The following is a 17,500-nucleotide window of genomic DNA, read 5'->3' on the forward strand; positions in this document are numbered from 1 at the left end:
CCCACTCACTCGATCGCCATGTCTGTTTGCCACAGTTTTCCCGGTGGTGCCGCACCCGGGCTCGCCCCGGCTGACGCGGTTTCGTGCCGCCCCGGCAGACGCGGTTTTCGCGCCGCCCCGGCTGACGCGGTTTCGTGCCGCCCCGGCAGACGCGGTTTTTTGCCGCCCCGGCTGACGCAGTTCGGACTTGGCACTTTTTGGCTGAGCCTTGCTGGCGGCCCACTCACTCGATCGCCATGTCTGTTTGCCACAGTTTTCCCGGTGGTGCCGCACCCGGGCTCGCCCCGGCAGACGCGTTTTTTTTTTCTTTCGCCCCGGCTGACGCAGTTTTCGCGCCGCCCCGGCAGACGCGGTTTTCGCGCCGCCCCGGCAGACGCGGTTTTTTGCGCCGCCCCGGCTGACGCAGTTCGGACTTGGCACTTTTTGGCTGAGCCTGGCTGGCGGCCCACTCACTCGATCGCCATGTCTGTTTGCCACAGTTTTCCCGGTGGTGCCGCACCCGGGCTCGCCCCGGCTGACGCAGTTTTCGCGCCGCCCCGGCTGACGCGGTTTCGTGCCGCCCCGGCAGACGCGGTTTTTTGCGCCGCCCCGGCTGACGCGGTTTTTTGCCGCCCCGGCTGACGCAGTTCGGACTTGGCACTTTTCGGCTGTGCCTGGCTGGCGGCCCACTCACTCGATCGCCATGTCTGTTTGCCACAGTTTTCCCGGTGGTGCCGCACCCGGGCTCGCCCCGGCAGACGCGTTTTTTTTTTTTCTTTCGCCCCGGCTGACGCAGTTTTCGCGCCGCCCCGGCTGACGCGGTTTCGTGCCGCCCCGGCAGACGCGGTTTTTTGCGCCGCCCCGGCTGACGCGGTTTTTGCCGCCCCGGCTGATGCAGTTCGGACTTAGCACTTTTTGGCTGAGCCTGGCTGGTGGCCCACTCACTCGATCGCCATGTCTGTTAGCCACAGTTTTCCCGGTGGTGCCGCACCCGGGCTCGCCCCGGCTGACGCAGTTTTCGCGCCGCCCCGGCTGACGCGGTTTCGTGCCGCCCCGGCAGACGCGGTTTTCGCGCCGCCCCGGCTGACGCGGTTTTTGCCGCCCCGGCTGACGCAGTTCGGACTTAGCACTTTTCGGCTGTGCCTGGCTGGCGGCCCACTCACTCGATCGCCATGTCTGTTTGCCACAGTTTTCCCGGTGGTGCCGCACCCGGGCTCGCCCCGGCTGACGCAGTTTTCGCGCCGCCCCGGCTGACGCGGTTTCGTGCCGCCCCGGCAGACGCGGTTTTCGCGCCGCCCCGGCTGACGCGGTTTCGTGCCGCCCCGGCAGACGCGGTTTTTTGCCGCCCCAGCTGACGCAGTTCGGACTTAGCACTTTTTGGCTGAGCCTTGCTGGCGGCCCACTCACTCGATCGCCATGTCTGTTTGCCACAGTTTTCCCGGTGGTGCCGCACCCGGGCTCGCCCCGGCAGACGCGTTTTTTTTTTCTTTCGCCCCGGCTGACGCAGTTTTCGCGCCGCCCCGGCAGACGCGGTTTTCGCGCCGCCCCGGCAGACGCGGTTTTTTGCGCCGCCCCGGCTGACGCGGTTTTTTGCCGCCCCGGCTGACGCAGTTCGGACTTGGCACTTTTTGGCTGAGCCTGGCTGGCGGCCCACTCACTCGATCGCCATGTCTGTTTGCCACAGTTTTCCCGGTGGTGCCGCACCCGGGCTCGCCCCGGCTGACGCAGTTTTCGCGCCGCCCCGGCTGACGCGGTTTCGTGCCGCCCCGGCAGACGCGGTTTTTTGCGCCGCCCCGGCTGACGCGGTTTTTTGCCGCCCCGGCTGACACGGTTCGGACTTTGCACTTTTCGGCTGTGCCTGGCTGGCGGCCCACTCACTCGATCGCCATGTCTGTTTGCCACAGTTTTCCCGGTGGTGCCGCACCCGGGCTCGCCCCGGCAGACGCGTTTTTTTTTTTTTTTTCTTTCGCCCCGGCTGACGCAGTTTTCGCGCCGCCCCGGCTGACGCGGTTTCGTGCCGCCCCGGCAGACGCGGTTTTTTGCGCCGCCCCGGCTGACGTGGTTTTTGCCGCCCCGGCTGACGCAGTTCGGACTTTGCACTTTTTGGCTGAGCCTGGCTGGCGGCCCACTCACTCGATCGCCATGTCTGTTTGCCACAGTTTTCCCGGTGGTGCCGCACCCGGGCTCGCCCCGGCAGACGCGTTTTTTTTTTTTCCTTCGCCCCGGCAGACGTGGTTCCCCCCCCCCCCTCCGTCTTTCTTTTTGTTTTTTTTTTTCGCCGCGGCTGAAGTGGATTTTTCGGTGCCTCGACGCCCCGGTAGTCGCGGTTTTTCCGTTTCCGCACGGCCCCGGCTGACGCTGCTCGGTCACAGTCGCCTTTTGTGGTGATTGCAGACTTCTTGAGCGCGGGTGTTTTTTTTTTTGTTGTTGTTGTTGTTTTATTACGCATTCGCTCCAGCAGACGCTGTTTAGACTTTTTGTTTCCTCTTTTATCCTGCGACGAGGTGACGAGGTTTATTCGGTGCCCCGCCGCCCCGGCTGAAGTGATTTTTCCTGTCCCGTGCCGCCCCGGCTGACGCGGTTGGGACTTCGCGTTTGTTCGGCCGCCACGGGTTTTGGCGCACTCGCTCGGTTGCTTGTTGTTGCCACTTGTTGCGAACCCAGGTTTCTTGAGCGAGCGCGGGCGTTTTTTCTTCCTTTCTTTCTTTGTTCTATGTGTTAGCGAATCGGCCTTTAATATCACACGAGGACTCACAACCAACAATTTTCAGTTTGAAGTGTAAAAAATCTGCAGGTGTTGACGTAACTGACTTGCCCCATACCCTTGAGTACATCCATGAAGTTCTCGTAGTACTACTAAATCGCATTATTCCAAGTGGAGAAATTCCCATAAACTTGCAAACCTCTACACGAAAATCGGTGCGCGTGATAAAGTTGAAAATTATCGTCCGATATCAAATGTGCCTTCTATAACACAAATTCTAGGAAAAAAAAAAAAAAAACACTTGTTCGCCGTTTTCTGCGCCGTGACTGGCAGCACTCCGGCGAAGCGAAACGGGGTCGATTCGAGCACGATATCGGCGTCTTTCGACGTGCTCGCCGGCGACCGTCGCACGAGTACGTCGCACGAGCGCGTCTGCCGGGGCGCCGTTTGCGAAGCCGACGCAAAAGTGGGAACCGCCGCTCGGATGATCGCCGCTTTCGGCAGAGTGAGTGTTGGCACTCCGGGGAAGCGAAACAGCGTGAATGCGCCCACGAAATCGGCGTATTTTGAAGTGCCCGCCGGCGACCGTCGCACGAGTACGGTAAACCGCGTCAGCCGGGGCGTAGTTCGGGACGCCGACGAAAAAGTGGGAAGCGCAACTCGGATCTTCGCCGTTTTTGCAGGAGTGAGTGGCGGCCCTCCTGCGAGACCAAGAAGCATCGATTCGTGCACGAATTCGGCGCCTTTCGACGTGATCGCCGGCGACCGTCGCTCGAGTAGGGCAAACCGCGTCTGCCGGGGCGGGCTTCGGGACGCCGATGCGAAAGTGGGAAACGCTGCTCGGATGTTCGCCGTTTTTGGCCGAGTGAGTGCTGGCACTCGGGCGAAGCCAAACGGGGCCGATTACGGCACGATATCGGCGTCTTTCGACGTGCCCGCCGGCGACCGTCGCACGAGTACGGTAAACCGCGTCAGCCCGGGCGGAGTTCGGGACGCCGATGCGAAAGTGGAGAACGCCGCTCGGATCTTCGCCGTTTTTGGAGGAGTGAGTGGCGGCACTCCGGAGAAGCCAAGGAGCGCCAATTAGCGCACGATATCGGCGTCTTTCGACGCGCTCGCCGGCGACCGTCGCACGAGTAGGGCAAACCGCGTCTGCCGGGGCGGGGTTTACGACGCCGACGCAAAAGTGGGAACCGCCGCTCGGATGTTGGCCGTTTTTGGCAGAGTGAGTGCTGGCACTCCGGCGACGCGAAAGAGCGCGAATGCGCCCACGAAAGTGGCGTATTTGGACGTGCGTGACGGCGACCGCTGCAGGAGTACGAAAAACCACGTCAGCCGGGGCGAGCGACACACGGCGGTCTGGGTGCTTATCGCTGCTATTATAGGGGCACCCCGGCAGACGCAGAAAAAAAAAAAAAATTTTCGACCTTCTTTTTTGCTGGTCGAGCTCGGGTAACCCAGGTCGCAATGGGAGCCGCGCACGAAAGCGGCGTCGCGAGACGCGTTCGCGGTCGCTAGTCGCACGAGCTCGGCAACCGCGTCAGCCGGCGCGGAGTTCGGGATGCCGACGGCTAAGTGGGTACCGCTGCTCGGATGTTCGCCGTTTTTGGCCGAGTGAGTGCTGGCACTCCGGTGAAGCCAAGGAGCGCCAATTCGTGCACGATATCGGCGTCTTTCGACGTGCCCGCCGGCCACCGCCGCACGAGTACGGCAAACCGCGTCTGCCGGGGCGGGGTTCGCGACGCGTACGCAATAGTGGGAACCGTCGCTCGGATGTTCGTCGTCTTTGGCCGAGCGAGTGCTGGCACTCCGGCGAAGCGAAACGGGGCCGATTCGGGCACGATATCGGCGTATTTCGACGTGCTCGCCGGCGACCGTCGCACGAGTACGGCAAAGCGCGTCTGCCGGGGCGAGGTTTGCGACGCCGACGAAAAAGTGGGAAGCGCCGCTCGGATCTTCGCCGTTTTTGCAGGAGTGAGTGGCGGCCCTCCTGCGAGACCAAGAAGCATCGACTCGCGCACGATATCGGTGTCTTTCGACGTGCCCGCCGGCCACCGCCGCACGAGTACGGCAAACCGCGTATGCCAGGGCGGGGTTGGCGACGCCGACGCAAAAGTGGGAACCGCCACTAGGATGTTCGCCGTTTTTGGCAGAGTGAGTGCTGGCACTCCGGCGAAGCGAAAGAGCGCGAATGCGCCCACGAAAGTGGCGTGTTTGGACGTGCTTGACGACGACCACCGCAGGAAAACGAAAAACCACGTCAGCCGGGGCGAGCGACCCATGGCGGTCTGGGTGCTTATCGCTGCTATTATAGGGGCACCCCGGCAGACGCAAAAAAAAAAAAAAAATTTTTTTTCGACATTCTTTTTTGCTCGTCGACCTCGGGTGACCCAGGTCGCAGTGGGAGCCGCGCACGAAAGCGGCGTCGCGAGACGGCTTCGCGGTCGCTAGTCGCACGAGCTCGGCAACCGCGTCTGCCGGGGCGGAGTTCGGGACGCCGACGGCTAAGTGGGAACCGCCGCTCGGATGTTCGCCGTTTGTGGCCGAGTGAGTGCTGGCACTCCGGCGAAGCCAAACGGGGCCGATTCCGGCACGATATCGGCGTCTTTCTACGTGCTCGCCGGCGACCGTCGCACGAGTACGGCAAAGTGCGTCTGCCGGGGCGGGGTTTGCGACGCGTACGCAATAGTGAGAACCGTCGCTCGGATGTTCGTCGTCTTTCGCCGAGCCAGTGCTGGCAATCCGGCGAAGCCGAACGGAGCCGATTCGGGCACGATATCGGCGTCTTTCCACGTGCTCGCCGGCGACCGTCGCACGAGTACGGTAAACCGCGTCAGCCGGGGCGGAGTTCGGGACGCCGATGCGAAAGTGGGAAGCGCCGCTCGGATCTTCGCCGTTTTTGGAGGAGTCAGTGGCGGCACTCCGGTGAAGCCAAGGTGCGCCAATTCGCGCACGATATCGGCGTCTTTCGACGTGCCCGCCGGCCACCGTCGCACGAGTACGGCAAACCTCGTCTGCCGGGGCGGGGTTTGCGACGCCGACGCAAAAGTGGGAACCGCCGCTCGGATGTTCGCCGTTTTTGGCAGAGTGAGTGCTGGCACTCCGGCGAAGCGAAAGAGCGCGAATGCGCCCACGAAAGTGGCGTGTTTGGACGTGCTTGACGACGACCACCGCAGGAAAACGAAAAACCACGTCAGCCGGGGCGAGCGACCCATGGCGGTCTGGGTGCTTATCGCTGCTATTATAGGGGCACCCCGGCAGACGCAAAAAAAAAAAAAAAATTTTTTTCGACATTCTTTTTTGCTCGTCGACCTCGGGTGACCCAGGTCGCAGTGGGAGCCGCGCACGAAAGCGGCGTCGCGAGACGGCTTCGCGGTCGCTAGTCGCACGAGCTCGGCAACCGCGTCTGCCGGGGCGGAGTTCGGGACGCCGACGGCTAAGTGGGAACCGCCGCTCGGATGTTCGCCGTTTGTGGCCGAGTGAGTGCTGGCACTCCGGCGAAGCCAAACGGGGCCGATTCCGGCACGATATCGGCGTCTTTCTACGTGCTCGCCGGCGACCGTCGCACGAGTACGGCAAAGTGCGTCTGCCGGGGCGGGGTTTGCGACGCGTACGCAATAGTGAGAACCGTCGCTCGGATGTTCGTCGTCTTTCGCCGAGCCAGTGCTGGCACTCCGGCGAAGCCGAACGGAGCCGATTCGGGCACGATATCGGCGTCTTTCCACGTGCTCGCCGGCGACCGTCGCACGAGTACGGTAAACCGCGTCAGCCGGGGCGGAGTTCGGGACGCCGATGCGAAAGTGGGAAGCGCCGCTCGGATCTTCGCCGTTTTTGGAGGAGTCAGTGGCGGCACTCCGGTGAAGCCAAGGTGCGCCAATTCGCGCACGATATCGGCGTCTTTCGACGTGCCCGCCGGCCACCGTCGCACGAGTACGGCAAACCTCGTCTGCCGGGGCGGGGTTTGCGACGCCGACGCAAAAGTGGGAACCGCCGCTCGGATGTTCGCCGTTTTTGGCAGAGTGAGTGCTGGCACTCCGGCGAAGCGAAAGAGCGTGAATGCGCCCACGAAAGTAGCGTATTTGGACGTGCTTGACGGCGACCGCCGCAGGAGTACGAAAAACCACGTCAGCCGGGGCGAGCGACCCACGGCGGTCTGGGTGCTTATCGCTGCTATTATAGGGGCACCCCGGCAGACGCAGAAAGAAAAAAAAAAATGGGGACATGGCGTGCGTCACCGTGCGGCTTCGCAGCGTTGCCGAAGTCGCCGAGCCCTTCGACTGAGCCGAACGGCGGACAGGGAACGTTGGTCGGCCGTTCTAACCTGTCGGTGCCACGCCGAGACGTCGTTAAGGAAAACCGCGTCGTGGGCCTCTACGACGCCGTCGAGTCGTTGTACGTTTGGTGTCCAGCGTGTCGGCGGCGAGTAGCGGACACGTCGTTCACGACTTCGGTCTTTCGCAGTCGACGCGAACTTGCGGAGAGTCGTGGTGCCTCACGTTTTCGGCAGAAACCGCGGCGGAATTTTCCCGTGCGTGCGCGCACGACCTCGGTGCTGTGCCGTCAGCGTAGTGTTGCACAAACTCGTGGCCTACCCAAGGTGCGGTACGTTTGCGGCCGTATCCTCGGTGGGAATTTAGTGAGTAGGGTCGCAAATTCTACGACCTCGGCGGGTTTGAGAGCGACGTAGACTTGTGGCACGCTCAACATGCCACACGTTTCGGGGCACACCCGCGGTGAAATTTTCTCGAGTACGCTCGTATTAGGGCCCAAGGAGGTCTGGGTACTTATCGCTGCTATTATGTGGGGGTTCTCGTGAGCGGCGTACGCGAAAGCGACCGGGTGTCTGATATGCGGCGGGCTTCGGCCTCGTCAAGCGTGTCCTCGGGTCTGCTCCAGGGGAATCCACGGCAGTCGTCTGCAGCCTCATCCGCTTGATGCGTTAGGGGCTGGTTGTCGGACGGTGCCGTTTTACCACGATATCGAGGTGTGTTCCGTGTCGTCCTCGGGCGATTCAGATGCGAAAGCGCCGAAGACGCGGGCGTGACCCGTCGTCTGGCGGCTTTGCAGTCTCGGCTCCGTTGCTAGTTCCGGCCGGTCCACCGACAGTGCAGCGGGCTTGGGCAACCCGCACGGCGCGACCGAGTCGATGCAACGAAAAAGAGCGAGCATGAACGTGCTTCTTGCCGCACGGCTCCCACTCGTCTTTCGGGAAGGTTGTGCCGTAGCGAGCTCGAACGCCGTCATCTCGGAGTGCAAAATAAGCGTGTTGGGGCGCCTGAAGGTGGCCTCCGCCGCACACAGACTGCGTCCGGCCCGCCGAGGGCGAGGACGGACGCGCAGTCGAACGATTACCTGGTTGATCCTGCCAGTAATCATATGCTTGTCTCAAAGATTAAGCCATGCATGTCTAAGTACATGCCGAAATAAGGCGAAACCGCGAATGGCTCATTAAATCAGTTATGGTTCCTTAGATCGTTTCTTCCTACTTGGATAACTGTGGCAATTCTAGAGCTAATACATGCAGTGAGCCTGGAGCCCTTTGGGTAACGGGTGCTTTTATTAGACCAAGATCGATCGGGTTTCGGCCCGTATTGTGTGGTGACTCTGGATAACTTTGTGCTGATCGCATGGCCACGAGCCGGCGACGTTTCTTTCAAGTGTCTGCCTTATCAACTTTCGATGGTAGGTTACTTGCTTACCATGGTTGTTACGGGTAACGGAGAATCAGGGTTCGATTCCGGAGAGGGAGCCTGAGAAACGGCTACCACATCCAAGGAAGGCAGCAGGCGCGCAAATTACCCACTCCCGGCACGGGGAGGTAGTGACGAAAAATAACAATACGGGACTCTTTTGAGGCCCCGTAATTGAAATGAGTACACTCTAAATCCTTTAACGAGGATCAATTGGAGGGCAAGTCTGGTGCCAGCAGCCGCGGTAATTCCAGCTCCAATAGCGTATACTAAAGCTGCTGCGGTTAAAAAGCTCGTAGTTGGATCTCAGTTCCAGACGAGTAGTGCATCTACCCGATGCGACGGCTCGGACTGAACATCATGCCGGTTCTTTCTTGGTGCACTTCATTGTGTGCCTCGAGATGGCCGGTGCTTTTACTTTGAAAAAATTAGAGTGCTCAACGCAGGCGAGTCGCCTGAATAAACTTGCATGGAATAATAGAACAAGACCTCGTTTCTGTTCTGTTGGTTTTTGGAATACGAGGTAATGATTAAGAGGGACGGACGGGGGCATTCGTATTGCGGCGCTAGAGGTGAAATTCTTGGACCGTCGCAAGACGAACTACTGCGAAAGCATTTGCCAAGAATGTTTTCATTGATCAAGAACGAAAGTCAGAGGTTCGAAGGCGATCAGATACCGCCCTAGTTCTGACCATAAACGATGCCAACCAGCGATCCGCCTGAGTTACTCAAATGACTCGGCGGGCAGCTTCCGGGAAACCAAAGTATTTGGGTTCCGGGGGAAGTATGGTTGCAAAGCTGAAACTTAAAGGAATTGACGGAAGGGCACCACCAGGAGTGGAGCCTGCGGCTTAATTTGACTCAACACGGGAAAACTTACCCGGCCCGGACACTGGGAGGATTGACAGATTGAGAGCTCTTTCTTGATTCGGTGGATGGTGGTGCATGGCCGTTCTTAGTTGGTGGAGCGATTTGTCTGGTTAATTCCGATAACGAACGAGACTCTAGCCTATTAAATAGGTGCGGGGTTCCCAGCACCTTACAACCTTCTTAGAGGGACAAGCGGCTCCTAGCCGCACGAAACAGAGCAATAACAGGTCTGTGATGCCCTTAGATGTCCGGGGCCGCACGCGCGCTACACTGAAGGAAGCAGCGTGTCTTTATCCCTGTCTGAAAAGACTGGGTAACCCGTGGAACTTCTTTCGTGATTGGGATAGGGGCTTGCAATTGTTCCCCTTGAACGAGGAATTCCCAGTAAGCGCGAGTCATAAGCTCGCGTTGATTACGTCCCTGCCCTTTGTACACACCGCCCGTCGCTACTACCGATTGAATGATTTAGTGAGGTCTTCGGACCGATGTCCGGCGCGGCCTTTCGGTTGCGCCGGTCTGTTGGAAAGATGACCAAACTTGATCATTTAGAGGAAGTAAAAGTCGTAACAAGGTTTCCGTAGGTGAACCTGCGGAAGGATCATTAACGGATTGTGAAGGGTGAGCGCCTCAGCTGCGTCTGCGCCCGACACTTTCTGCCGCTGACCCCGTTTGGACGCGGGGTCGGCTTTTCCCCACGGGGCTGCCTGAATGTGGAGCGGCACCCCGTGACAAATTGTTGCGCCCAGCGGACGCCAACACCGCGACCTTGGACGGTCGGCCAGGTGGCGGACGCGGGTACAAACGGCGCAACGCACTCATAGGTCGGCTTTCGACCCGCCACTGCACCGTGGCTCGAAGCGCTCGAAATGCGCGACCCGACCGCTGCGGGACCGCCTAGTACTGTAAACAGGAGCGGCGGAGCGCGAACGGCGAGTCGTGGTTACGTCGGTAGAAGGCGAGGCTGCGCGTTCCCGAAACGCCAGCCGAGTGCCCTCCCGACCGTTCGAGCGTGCAAGAACGAGACCCGACAATCGCGCGGCGACTGCCAAGTACGAGAGGAACGGCACAAGCGTCGGCGGTCGGTCAAGGAACTGGCGATGTGACGGGTCCGCTGTGCACCAGTGCATACCGTCCCGCCGTCCGCGGCAAGCGCCTCCGCGTCCTCGGGTGACGGAGGCTGCCGGTCGGTTCTTGCAGGCGAGGGATCTCGCTGGCACCGGTTCGCGTTGACGCGCGGCCGGTCATGGCACGGCGATGCGACGGCCGAGGTGCGCAGTACTCGATGGAGGAACCGCACGCTCCGATGACCGTCCCGCCCTCCGCGGCGTATGCGTACCGACCGTAATGGTTGCAGCAGCGCCGGCCGGCTTTTGAATTCGCCACACGAAACACGGTGCGAGATCGCGGTTAGGGGAGCGTCGACGTTGCCAGGCGTTTTGCTTGCTGCCGAGGGAAAGGCGGCACGGCCACGTCGCGCTCGTCGCGATTAGCGGGTCTGCGCGCTTTGGGAAGGTGCCGCAACGACTTGCCGAAAGAGGAAGCACGGAAGAACGAGGGACTTGGACGTCCCGACAATTGAACGCACTTGCGGCCAGGCCCTTGCTGGCTTCGTTCTTCCGCCTCGAGTAGGCTCGTACGCGGCTCCGGCGCCGAAAGTGGTCCTTGGCACCGACTTCGGTGGACGTGGGAAGTGCCGCGCAAGTACGGCGCGCCTGGCTCCACCTGTTGGCTAAAGTAGGCAGCCGGATCGGCATTTTGGTGTGCGGTGGCAAACCGTGGATGCGAAAAAAGCTTGTGCGATTTCGTGGAACAAAAAGCGGGGGTCCCCCTTTTTATGCGGAGGAGACCGACCCGCCCGCCGTGGTGAACCGCGACGCCACGGTAAAAACGGGAGAGGCTTGTCGATGGGACCGTGCATCCCGCGCTCCACGGAGGCCGGGAGGCGGCCGCCCGAGGAAATGTGTAGCCGTCGAGGCCCGCATCTGCGTGCACTCTTATCCAAATGGGTGTACCGCAGGCATTTTCTGGTTAGGCGGGCCAATGAGAGCGAGCACACAACGATACCTACGGGTCCGGCTTGGAGAACCGGCTTCGACGCCTCCCGAGTATTTATAGAGGGGTGGACCACGAAAGCACTCGCAAGTAGCGGAAGCGAAACGCCGTCCGAAACACACCGTTTGCTCGATTTGCGGCAGCCGAAAAAGGCGCGGCAGAGTTTTGGAGTCCAAGCGTGCGCTGAAAAGCGCCCTTCTTGGCCACTGTTTGGCCGAGTGCCAGAAACGTTTGGTTTTGACTGTACGGAATTGAACAAACACTTTTTCACGACTCTAAGCGGTGGATCACTCGGTTCTCGGGTCGATGAAGAACGCAGCCAGCTGCGAGACTTGGTGTGAATTGCAGGACACACTGAGCACTGATTCTTTGAACGCACATTGCGGCCTTGGGTCTTCCCTTGGCTTCGTCTGTCTGAGGGTCGGATCACATATCAAGAGAGCCTTCGGCGCACAAGGGAACGTGAGCCGTCGACTCGTTTTGACCGCGTCGGCAACACGGACAGCACGCTGAACACCTCACAGCGAGCGCCAACAGCGGCCACTCAAGGGCGAGACGGTGGCGACCGTCGTGCCAGAGCCCAACCGAAACGGGGGCGACCGACTGCATTGAGGATGTGGCACCTCGTTGAGACCGCCGCAGGACTTCGAGTCGGAAGGAAGCCTGCAGGGAAAGTGCGGTCGAGGTTGCGTACTCCTCTCTGCGACCGGGCGCGCAAGAGCTGCGAGAGCCACGGACGCGCAACTTTAACGCACGGTAAACACGAGGAGCGAAAGCCGGCCAGCAAAGCTTCTCCAGCCGTGCGCAAAGTGCGCGAGATCGCAGCCTTGCGTTGCGCTTGTTGCCCTCGAAGTAAGCAGGGTGTCCCGTAGACCGGGCGCTCGAACACGCTGCGGGGCCGTGCCTCCTCCAGGCTTTGCCGCGCGAACAGGGAACGTTCGCGCGCAAAGCGCAGGGAGGTGAGGAGGCTGCGCCCGACGTTTGCGGTTCGCTGCGTACGCGGTTGATGCGGAGAGCACGGCGCGACGACTTGCCGCGAAGCGGAAAAAGTCTCCCGCACGAGTTGGCGAAACGTTGGCGAAGCTTAAGGCGTTCTCGTCGTAGTCCGCCGTCGGTCTAAGTGCTTCGCAGTTCCCGTCCCGTTCAAAAAACTGGGCCACTCCAGTTGGGGCGGGGGCGACGCTACACGAGACGATGCCTCTCGCCAGGCTGCGTGGCTGCCCTTGCGGCGGCGGCGACTGGCCTCGGCGGTGTTTGGGCTTTCGACACGGTCGTTTATCACGCAACTGCTCGGACGACGCACGCGCGCAGCGGAATGCCGCTTGCCAGCCTTGTGAAGATGTGACCCTGTACAGGGTTGCGGGCGCACTTGGTAGGGCGTCGTACTCGGTTCGCGATGGGTTTACGAACGTGTCCCGTCACTTCCACGTCACACCGGTTGTGCGCCGCACGCGTGCAGCGGGGAAGCCGATTGCCAGCCTTGTGAAGAAGTGGCCCTGTACAGGGTTGCGGGCGCACTTGGTAGGGCGAGCGCACGCGGTCGTGCAGGAAGTTGATGGAAGCGAATGTATCCGCTGTCGACCTCAGATCAGGCGAGACAACCCGCTGAATTTAAGCATATTGCTACCTGTAGGCTGCCACAAACCATAGTGCGAATGCGCGTGTGCGCCCGACGAGGAAGATGAGGCTCGCTGGCTGCTCGAGCTCGGAGCCAGACTGGCCAGTGCTGCAACCGCTCTTGCAAATATATTTTTCGAATATATTCGCAATACTTTGTCTCGTTACTCACGTAACATATTTGGTGGAGGTGGAACGATCCCCGTCCTCACCACGCAGCTCCGCAGTGGCCGCATCCTCCAGCTTTCCGCCATGTCTTCCAGTGACAACGCGTCCGCTTCATCATCTGCGGCTTCTCCGACAACCTTTGTCGCCGTCCAAACACCACGTGATCCCGGGACATTTTCTGCGCAACCTGGCCTCGACGTCGACAAATGGCTTCGCCTTTATGAACGGGTCAGTCAAACTCACCGTTGGGACCCTACCATGATGCTCGCTAACGTTCTCTTCTACTTGGACGGAACCCCGCGTGTCTGGTACGAGACAAATGAGTCCGAACTCACCAGCTGGGACACGTTCAAGGAGAAGCTACGTGACATCTTTGGGGACCCGACCGGTCGCCACGCAGCTGCACGACAGGAGCTGGCTACCCGTGTCCAGTCGCCAACTGAATCGTATGTGTCATACATCCAAGAAGTTCTCGCTCTTTGCCGAAAAGTGGACGAGGCGATGTCTGAGGCTGAAAAGGTTGGACACGTTTTGAAGGGGATCGCGGACGACGCCTTCAATTTGCTGGTGTACACTAACGTCTCGACCATCGACCGTGTAATTCAAGAATGCCGCCGTTTCGAAACAGCAAAAAGCCGTCGGGTGCGCCCTCCTTTTTCTCGGTTGCCAAACACGGCGGCTACGTCCACCTGCTCCGATTCTACCGTCACACCGCCCTTTGAGCAGAGTGTAACGCGTATCGTTCGACGGGAACTTGAAGCAGCAAGTCCAGCGCCGCTTCAGCCCACTTCTTTCGAACATACGATACCGACAACCCCCGCGATCTCCGTTATTCAGGCGGTCGTACGACAAGAATTCGCCAACCGCGGGTTCCCTGATGCTTGCCCCATCTCTTGCCCCTCCTCCAGACCAATTCCCACTAATGCACCTCGACGTGACCCATTTGTTGCTCCACGATCTCGCAACCCGGCGGAATGGCGAACTCCTGACGACAAACCGATCTGCTTCCGGTGCCACCGCGTTGGACATGTCTCCCGCTACTGCCGTGCCTCCTGGACGCCGCCACATAGGAGCCAGTTTTTCGCACCTTATAGCCCATATGAAGATCTTCGCCGGTATTCGTCCAGCCGTACCGCCCCTGCTTTCGACACGTCTAACAGCCGCCTTCCTGCTCGTTCTCCGTCCCCTCAACGCCGTCGTTCCCCGTCGCCCCAGCCACGCCGCCATCACTCGCCGCCTAACTTTTCATCGTACCCGACGGAAAACTAGACAGTGCAGCCCCTGGAGGTAGTGCTGCATCATCCCTGTCTGAACCAAACCCTCCATTGACGCTTCATACGAACAAAAATCTTGTCGATGTACACGTGGACGGTATTTCTCTGTCGGCACTAGTCGATACTGGCGCTCATGTGTCCATCATCAGCGTTCATCTTTGTCGCCGCTTAAGAAAAGTACTCACGCCCCCTGCTACCGAAGCTGTACGTGTGGCCGATGGCGGCACTGTTCCTGTCATTGGCATGTGTACGGCTCGCATACGCATCGCCGACCGTTACATCCCTGTTCTATTCACGGTGCTCCAGAACTGTCCTCATGACCTCATCTTAGGGATGGACTTCCTGTCGACCCATTCTGCTCTCATCGACTGTTCCGCTGGTACTCTTTGCTTAGACCTTCCTCTTCAGCCGGATATTCACCCTGAACCTCAACACGGCCTTTCTGCCACAGACTTCCTCCGCTTACCGCCTAAAGCCCTCACATTCACCGAATTTGCCACGACCTCACCCGTATTGGATGGGAATTACATCGTCACGCCGATTCCTGATGTCCTACTGACACGTGACGTCACCGTCCCTCACTGCATCGTAACTGTAGCCTCCAACCGGACCCGTCTACCCGTCATAAATTTCGGCTTCACAAAGCAAGTCCTCCCTGAAGGCATCCTAATTGCCACGTTGCGGTCCTTAGCCGATGATCACGTCACCACTTTCGCAGCCGACGCATGCCCCAATTTTCCTTGTCGCCCACTCGATGCCACATGCCTCGACATGTCAATACGTCCCATGATCGACCCTGACCTTCCCCCAGCGCAATCAGCCGCTCTCGCACGCCTTCTAGCTTCCTACCGTGACATCTTCGACCTTGACGACCGCCCACTCGGCCAAACTTCTCTTGTAAAGCACCGCATCAACACCGGTGATGCTGCTCCCATTCACCGTCGACCGTATCGCGTGTCCGCGTCGGAGCGCCAGATTATTCAAGCTGAAGTGAATAAGATGTTAACTAAAGGCATTATTGAGCCCTCATCAAGCCCATGGGCGTCACCCGTCGTCCTGGTTAAAAAGAAGGACAACACATGGCGTTTTTGCATCGATTACCGGCATCTAAATCGAATCACCAAAAAGGACGTGTATCCTTTACCACGTATTGATGACGCCCTCGATTGTCTCCACGGCGCACGCTACTTTTCATCCATCGACCTTCGTTCTGGTTATTGGCAGATTGCCGTAGACGAGAAAGACCAAGAAAAGACCGCCTTCATCACTCCAGATGGCCTATACCAATTCAAGGTTATGCCCTTCGGTCTATGCAATGCCCCCGCCACGTTCGAACGTATGATGGACTCTCTGCTACACGGGTTCAAATGGTCAACATGCCTGTGTTACCTAGACGACGTCCTCGTATTTGCACCTACGTTTGAGACCCACCTTGAGCGTTTGTCGGCCATTCTCGACGTCTTCCGCAAAGCTGGCCTCCAGTTGAACTCCTCGAAGTGTCACTTCGGCCGCCGACAGATTACCGTGCTGGGCCACCTTGTCGATGCTTCTGGTGTGAGACCGGACCCTGAGAAAATTCGTGCCGTCACGAGTTTCCCAGTACCCCAATCCGCCAAAGATGTCCGGAGCTTTGTGGGACTTTGCTCCTACTTTAGGCGGTTCGTGAAAGATTTTGCGGCAATCGCCCAACCACTTACCGATCTTTTGAAGAAAGGCGTTCCATTTTCGTGGGGGTCCACTCAAGCTGCCGCCTTCTCTCACCTCATAACACTTTTGACGACGCCCCCTATCCTCGCCCACTTTGACCCATCTGCCCGAACTGAGGTCCGAACTGATGCCAGTGGTCACGGTATCGGAGCCGTTCTCGCCCAATGCCAACAGGGACACGACCGCGTTATCGCGTATGCTAGCCGCCTCCTTACACCTGCAGAGCGTAACTATTCGATCACGGAGCGAGAATGCCTTGCTCTTGTCTGGGCGGTCTCAAAATTCCGTCCATATTTATATGGCACTCACTTTTCCGTCGTCACCGACCACCACGCGCTCTGCTGGCTTTCATCCTTAAGAGATCCTACAGGTCGACTTGGTCGCTGGGCTCTGCGACTGCAAGAATACACCTTTTCTGTGATATACAAGTCTGGACGCCTGCACCAGGACGCCGATTGCCTTTCTCGCTATCCAGTTGACCCATCGGCCACCATACCTGACAACGACGCCTGCGTGTGCTCCGTTTCTCAACTGAACCACATAGCCGACGAGCAACGCCGTGATGCAGCCCTACGAGCTATCATTGAGCGCCTCGACTCCTCCCCATCGAACCGATCCTATCGCTCGTTCGTACTCCAGAATGGCACATTATACCGGCATAACTTCCATCCAGACGGCCCATCTCTGCTGCTTGCCATACCCAAACACCTCCGCTTGGCTGTACTCCACGAACTTCATGACGTTCCTACTGCCGGTCACCTGGGTGTGTCCCGCACATACGACCGGATTCGCCGTCGCTTCTATTGGCCAGGTCTGGCACGGTCCGTCAGAAGATACGTCGCGGCGTGTGAGGAATGTCAGCGCCGCAAAACACCATCGACGCTTCCGGCTGGGCGCCTTCAACCACTCGATATTTCTACGGAACCTTTCTTTCGCGTCGGCTTGGACTTACTCGGCCCTTTTCCTCTGTCTTCTGCTGGCAACAGGTGGATAGCTGTGGCCACAGACTACGCCACACGCTACGCAATCACACGCGCCCTTCCAACAAGTTGCGCCACTGACGTCGCCGATTTTCTTCTACACGACGTGATCTTGCAACATGGTGCTCCACGCCAGCTGCTCACGGACCGAGGCCGCACATTTCTATCGAAAGTCATAGCGGACATCCTACGCTCTTGTGCAACACGCCACAAGCTCACTACGTCGTACCATCCGCAAACAAATGGCCTCACAGAACGCCTGAACCGAACCCTAACTGACATGCTTGCAAAGTACGTTTCCTCAGATCACTCTGACTGGGACATCGCTTTACCATACGTGACATTTGCCTACAATTCTTCGCGCCACGACACGGCTGGTTACTCCCCTTTTTTCTTGCTGTTCGGCCGCGAACCCACATTACCCCTCGATACGACGATTCCGTTACCAGCAGCTCCAAC

The 17,500-nt window shown here is 59.3% G+C and overlaps 2 non-coding genes across 2 annotated transcripts; both read left to right on the plus strand.

The window, feature by feature from the left end:
* Positions 1-8,032: 8,032 nt before the first annotated feature.
* Positions 8,033-9,847, plus strand: LOC142792403 (small subunit ribosomal RNA). Its single transcript, XR_012890893.1, has one exon. It is a non-coding gene; the product is annotated as a small subunit ribosomal RNA (ribosomal RNA).
* Positions 9,848-11,566: 1,719 nt separating this feature from the next.
* Positions 11,567-11,719, plus strand: LOC142792386 (5.8S ribosomal RNA). The gene has a single exon (XR_012890877.1). It is a non-coding gene; the product is annotated as a 5.8S ribosomal RNA (ribosomal RNA).
* Positions 11,720-17,500: the final 5,781 nt, after the last annotated feature.

The sequence above is a fragment of the Rhipicephalus microplus genome, unplaced genomic scaffold, assembly GCF_043290135.1.
Source record: "Rhipicephalus microplus isolate Deutch F79 unplaced genomic scaffold, USDA_Rmic scaffold_218, whole genome shotgun sequence".
NCBI classification, from domain to species: domain Eukaryota; kingdom Metazoa; phylum Arthropoda; class Arachnida; order Ixodida; family Ixodidae; genus Rhipicephalus; species Rhipicephalus microplus.